Genomic DNA, 7,555 nt, shown 5'->3' on the forward strand with positions numbered 1-7,555 from the left:
AAATCCTGCATATGTGTGTAACAATGTGTTTAACGATAATGAGTCGAAGTAACTGAAGTCATGAACTTCGTGGTGGGAAATCTTGTGGCTGACGAGGATAAAGAAGCTTTCGTGAAGCAAATGATGGATTACCATGCTAGAGAAACCAAATTATTTACAGATATAGCAAAGATAATGTTGAAGACATCTCACCCTTGTAAGTTTCTTATATATTTGGTAATTTCTAGCAGCGATATTGGTTATTGTTGAGATCGATCTTGCTATAGAATATGATCTATTTCTTGGACAATTGCGTAAAATTCGCAAACAATTAATATTTTTGGATTAGACCTGTCAGCATCCCGTTTTGGTCCCCCGGCTCCAAGGGGGGACATCGACAGCACTTTTAACGTCAACCCTTGAACCGCAGCAGAAAGTGCTAGTTTCACAGGATCTACGGAAGCGTAAAAGGAACAGAAATTCAAAATTTTTTACTCGTCAAACTAATCCCAAGACCTAATAGAAGAATAAGAGTAAATAAAAGCGTACCTGGAATATTTAATATTGTCGACCGAGCGTCCCACGCGTGACGTCTCTACCGGTATCCACACCGATTTTGTCTACGAGTCTTCGAAATCGACGGTGCTAGCGACCAACACTCAAAAGAAATACCGATGCGACACTCGAAATTTTTAGACTAATGGACCTAATTTGAGTTTGAACAATTCAACCCAAATTATATTAATATAAACTCATATGCATACATGTATATATATAAGCATACACATATTTATATCCCCTTAAAGCATATGTCTCCCTCTGCCCCTTTTATAAGCAACAGGGGAGGGAACTTTTCTAAATCCCACCGAGGTGGGACAAGAGAAAAGTTAGATTTTCATGAGCAAGTGTATGGCTAAGTGTCATCATACAATTGGCCCATGTGCCTTTCTATAATTGGCTTCAAATGGTTTTATAGAAAATAACCACTTAGCACACCATTAAATCTAATAAATCGGATCTAATTAATCGACAAATTTAATTTCATTAAATATCCGATTAATCGATCGCACCATAAATCATCTAATCTTTATTAGACGATTTTATTGTTTCAAAATATCTCGTCAATTTAGTCGTAGTGTGTGACCCTGTAGGTTCCCAATTACGTTGACAGTAATATCGAAATCTCTATTTCAATATTACAAACAGTGAGCGGCATCTAGCAATGCATCACTATTACTCAAGTAATCGGAAAGTCAATTTCTCGACGAACCTTATGACCTACGCTGCTGTGTAATATAATTCATTTGTCTTCTATATCTCTATTGAGCCCAAGGCATGGTCGATGACATCCTTGTATGGCTCAATATCTCTCTTTCTTGGTTTACTGGGTAAGTCTATCAGAACAAATGAGTTCGATATCGCTATATCGACTCATTTGGGTATGCATACACTTTTAGACTTAACCACCAAGTGGCCGTGAGATATCGCTCCCGTTTCGTAGGAGGGACAAATCTTATCTTAGTCACTCACATTCCTCTCCATGCTTTGTGATATACCCAATAACTGTCTTTATAACCAGCCTGTTATGGTGACGTTTGACAGTATCAAAGTATATGACATTACATGTAGGAATCCATGGTGACCTCAAGTCAAAGAACCATTACACTAGAGTCACTTTGAGATATGCTAATGACAGTTACGTAACAACCCATGTAGCAATCTCATGGCAGGTCAGTCCAATACACATTACTCTTAATGCATACATGTGGTGTGACTTGATATCTCCATATCCATGACCTGTGAGACTTGGTCATCAATCAACACCCACACTAGTCTAACCGTATTATCGTTGTCCTAATTAACGATAATACTTTGACTATGGACATTTAGGAATAATGTTCAGTAATTATAGGATTTCACAATCAAGTCACACTTGATGCATATTGAACCTACTATTCCAAGGATATTATTGTGTAAAATCATATTTTAGCGCAATCTACACAATAACATAAATGCCTCGTAATATAATGAAATACATGTCATATTACAAAACTAATGATAGATTGCCTCTAGAGCATACACCAATTCCTAACAATCTCTCACTTGCACTAGAGCCAATTTGGCATCTGTCTAATGCCAATAGATCTAGTGTGAGCCTCGTGCTTGCGCTGCACAAGAGGTTTCGTAAGTGGATTTGCGAGATTCTCATATGTTGGTATTTTGCATATCTTCACATCTCCTCTGTCAATGATCTCGCGAATAAGATGGAAGCGCCTTAGTATATGTTTAGATCGCTGGTGAGACCTGGGTTCCTTAGCCTACGCAATGGCTCCATTGTTGTCACAATAGAGATCCACTGGGTCTGTGATGCTAGGAACCACAGCAAGTTCTGTCACGAACTTCTTGATCCAAACGGACTCTTTTGCGGCATTAAAGGCAGCAATATACTCGACCTCGGTGGTAGAATCGGCTAGTGTCTCCTGCTTGGAACTCTTCCAACTCACAGCACCTCCATTCAGCCAGAACACATACCCTGACTGCGATCTACTGTCGTCCTTATCGGTTTGGAAGCTAGCATCGGTGTAACCCCTTACAACGAGCTCTTCTTCGCCTCCATATACCAAAAACATCTCCTTAGTCCTTCGTAAGTACTTAAGGATGTTCTTTACTGCGATCCAGTGTCTCTCACCTGAATCTGATTGATATCGACTCGTCATACTCAAAGCATACGAGACATCAGATCGAGTGCATAACATAGCATACATGATGGATCCAATAGCCGACGCATATGAAATCCTATTCATGCGGTCCCTCTCCTCTCGAGTAGAAGGACTCTGAGCCTTCGAAAGGCTTATGCCATGTAACATAGGCAGCGGCCCTTTCTTAGAATCCTGCATGCTAAAACGCCGAAGCACTTTATCTATGTATGCACTCTGACTTAGGCCAAGTAGTCTCTTGGATCTATCTTTATAGATCCTGATACCTAGCACATAGGTAGCTTCGCCTAAGTCCTTCATAGAGAAACACCTTCCCAACCAAGTCTTCACAGACTGTAGGGAAGGAATGTCATTCCCGATCAGAAGTATGTCGTCTACATACAACACTAGGAAGATTACTACGCTCCTACTAACCTTGTAAACACAGGGTTCATCTTCATTTTTAATGAAACCAAACTCTTTGATTGCATCATCAAAACGAAGATTCCAGCTCCTAGAAGCTTGCTTCAGTCCATAAATAGACCGTTGTAACTTACAAACCTTTCCGGCACTATGTGGATCGACAAAACCCTCAGGTTGTGTCATATACATATCCTCAAGGAGATTCCCGTTCAGGAAAACAGTTTTGACATCTATTTGCCAGATCTCATAATCATAATAAGCTGCAATTGCAAACAAGATCTTGATGGATTTAAGCATAGCCACCGGGGGAAAATGTTTCGTCATAGTCAACAATATGAACTTGTCTAAAACCTTTTGCCACAAGTCTGCCCTTAAAGGTAATCACATTACCGTCCATGTCAGTCTTCTTCTTGAAGACCCACTTACACCTAATGGGTTTTGCCCCTTCAGGTGGATCAACCAAAGTCCATACTTGGTTAGTGTACATGGACTCCATCTCAGATCTCATGGCCTTCAGCCATTTCTTAGAGTCAAGGCCTATTACGGCTTCCGCATAAGTTGTAGGCTCATCATCCTCTATGAACAATACGTCAGTTTTTGAGTCACGAGAAATCCATATCTCTCGAGCTCATGACGTATCCTACGAGACTCCTGTGTCACATGTGCAGAAGATTGTACCACAACACCTTGTGGTACTTGTTCTGCAACATCACCCGTCGATTGGTCAATGTCATTTTGTGGTAGAACTTCCCCAAGTTCTAATTTCCTCCCACTAGTTCCTTTGGAAAGAAACACTTTCTCAAAGAATACCGCAGTTCGAGCAACAAACACTTTGCCCTCGATGGGATTATAGAAATAGTATCCTCGAGTTTCCTTAGGATACCCCACAAAGTAACATTTGTCCGATTTAGGGCCAAGCTTATCCGAAGACAATCTCTTCACATAAGCTTTGCAACCCCATATTTTTAGAAAAGACATCTTGGGACACTTACCATACCACATCTCATATGGTGTCCTTTCAACTGATTTTGACGGAGCATTGTTTAATATGAGAGCAGCTGTCTGTAGATCATATCCCCAGAAGGAGTCAGGTAAGTTTGCATGACTCATCAAAGATCGAACCATATCTAATAAAGTTCAATTCCTCCTCTCATCTACACCATTCCACTGTGGTGTTCCAAGTGGAGTCAGTTGAGATAAAATCCCACACTATTTAAGATAATTAGCGAACTCATAGCTCAAATATTCACCTTCTCGATTTGATCGAAGAACTTTAATGCTCTTACCCAACTAATTCTCCACTTCATTCTTAAATTCTTTGAACTTTTCAAAGGATTCAGATTTGTGTTTCATCAAATACACATATCCAAATCTATTGAAATCATCAGTAAATGTAATGAAGTAGAGATACCTACCTCTAGCAAGCTTGTTCATTGGTCCACATACATTGGTATGTATGAGAGCCAGAAGATTACTAGGTCGCTCACCCTTTCCGGTAAAAGGGGCCTTAGTCATTTTCCTCATTAAGCAAGGTTCGCATGTCTCAATCGATTCTAAATCAAACGAGTCTAGTAATTCATCCTTATGGAGTCTAGAGATGCGACTCTCTCTAATGTGACCTAAACGACAATGGCAGAGGTAAGTCGGGTTTGAATCATTAGATTTGAGCCGTTTGGTTTCCACATTATAAACGGGCGTATCTAGATCAAGAACATATAAACCATTACTTAAATGTGCACTGTCATAATATACATCATTCATGTACATAGAACAACACTTGTTCTTGATAGTGAAACAAAATCCCTTCTTGTCCAAACAAGAAACAGATACTATGTTTCTACTAATAGCAGGTACATAATAACAGTCGTTAAGATCTAATTCTAGTCCAGTAGGCAAAACTAGGTGATAAGTCTCTACAGTTAATGCAGCAACTCTTGCTCCATTTCCTACTCGTAGGTCCACCTCGCCCTTTGCCAACGATCTATTGTCCCTTAGGTCCTACATATTTCCACAAATATGAGCACCACATCTGGTATCCAATACCCAAGATGTAGATGTAGTAGATACATTGATCTCTATAACATGAATACCTGAAGTGGAAGTCTCACTTCCCTTCTTCTTCTTCAACTCCTACAAGTATACCTTGCAATTCCGCTTCCAATGTCCAGCGTTGCCACAATGGAAGCAATAATCATTCTTCACCACCTTGGCTTTAGGCTTCAACGCACCCAAGTCATACTTGGATGCACCTTTAGCCCTCTTGCCTTTGCTCTTGTCCTTGCCCTTTCTTTTGGTCCCCTGGACCATTATAATGGACTTTCCCTTGCTGATATCATGCTCAGCTGTTCTCAACATGTTAAGAAGTTCAAGCAATGGTTTATTGTAGTCATTCATATTATAGCTCATGATGAACTGACTATAACTGCTGGGCAGTGACTGTAGGACTAAATCTGTGGCCAACTCTTGACCCAGAAGAAATCCCAGTCGTCCTAAAGTCTCGACGTACCCAATCATATCGAGTACATGAGGACCTACCGGGCTGCCCTCAGTCAACCTTGCTTGAAAGAGTGCCTTAGAGATCTCGAATCTCTCATGTCAGGCCTGCTCTTGATAGAGCTGCCTGAGATGCACGATCATATCGTATGCCCTCATGTTCTCGTGTTGCTTCTGAAGCTCCGAGTCCATGGTGACTAATATGAGACATCCGACGTTCACGGCATCATCATGATGCTTACTATAAGCATCTTTCTCAGCTTGGGGGGCATCGTCAGGTGGTGGCGCAAGAAGATGTTGCTCTAAGACATATAACTTTTTTTCTTGGGTGAGGACAATTCTCAAGTTTCGATACCAACCTAGGAAATTATTCCCTGACAGTTTATCCTTATCAAGGACGGATCGCAAATAGAAAGTACTAGAAGTGCTCCCTGCCATGGTAATTACCACAGAAATATGCAAAATAAGTATTATGACACAACAATATTCAATGAGGACTTTATTAAATATTGCTCCAACTATTTATATCAAATCAATAACCCTCACCATTGATTCAGAGAATATCATTCTCATAGTAGTTCAAGATCTATATCTCACCAAGCTCTGAGTCAGCGAGGGCTGATTCACCCAGAACTGGCTATTTAGGTAGGGAAGTCACTTTCCCAATTGCAACACATGCAACTCTTGATTAGTTGGGTGAATAACTTCTTATTCAAATCTATCTTGTAGATCGATGCCCAACTATATGCCTCTGAACTCCTAATCCTATTAGGCTTGCTCAGTTAAGTCCGACCCACTGGTAAACACCACGTCTTACTATGATAGATGAGGGCATCCTGCGAGGGCAAGGTCTACACATTCATCGATCTTGGTCTTGACGAGCGTTACATGGTGGAAGGATATGGACTTAAAATTTTGAGGGATTTTATTAACATTTAATCGATCTCACCATACACTATTATGTAACCATTACATAATTGTCTACACGTATAACTATTATACTAACACAACTAGGACCTAGTCCATGTCTAACAATCATGCACCGCAAATATCAAACATAATCACACCAATACCAAGCATAAAATCATATTTTATGCTATTATCTACTCAGATTCTAACTAGCTAAGCTCTGATACCAATTGCTAGTTTCACGGGGCCAACAGAAGCGAAAAAGGAACAGAAATTCAAAATTTCCTACCCGTGAAACTAATCCCAAGACCTACTAGAAGAATAAGAGTAAATAAAAGCGTATCTGGAATATTTAATATTGTCGACCGAGTGTCCCACGCGTGACGCCTCTATCAGTATCCACACCGACTTTATCGACGAGTCTTCGAGATCGACGGTGCTAGCGACCAACACTCGAAAGAAACACCGATGCGACACCCGAAATTTTTAGACTAATGGACCTAATTTGAGTTTGAACAATTCAACCCAAATTATATTAATATAAACTCATATGCATACACGTATATATATAATCATACACATTATTATATCTCCTTAAAGCATATGTCTCCCTCTGCCCCTTTTATAAGCAACAGGGGAGGGAACTTTTCTAAATCCCACCGATGTGGGACAAGAGAAAAGTAAGATTTCCATGAGCAAGTGTATGGCTAAGTGTCATCATACAATTGGCCAATGTACCTTTATATAATTGGCTTCAAATGGTTTTATAGAAAATAATCACTTAGCACACCATTAAATCTAATAAATCGAGTTTAATTAATCGACAAATTTAATTTCATTAAATATCCGATTAATCGGTCGCACCATAAATCATCTAATCTCTATTAGACGATTTTATTGTTTCAAAATATCTCGTCAATTTAGTCGTAGTGTGTGATCCTGTAGGTTTCCAATTATATTGACAGTAATATCGAAATTTCTATTTCAATATTACAAACAGTGAGCGGCATTTAGCAATGCATCACTATTACTCAAGTAATCAGAAAATCAATTTC

This window comes from Punica granatum, chromosome 3 (assembly GCF_007655135.1).
Source record: "Punica granatum isolate Tunisia-2019 chromosome 3, ASM765513v2, whole genome shotgun sequence".
NCBI classification, from domain to species: Eukaryota; Viridiplantae; Streptophyta; class Magnoliopsida; order Myrtales; family Lythraceae; genus Punica; species Punica granatum.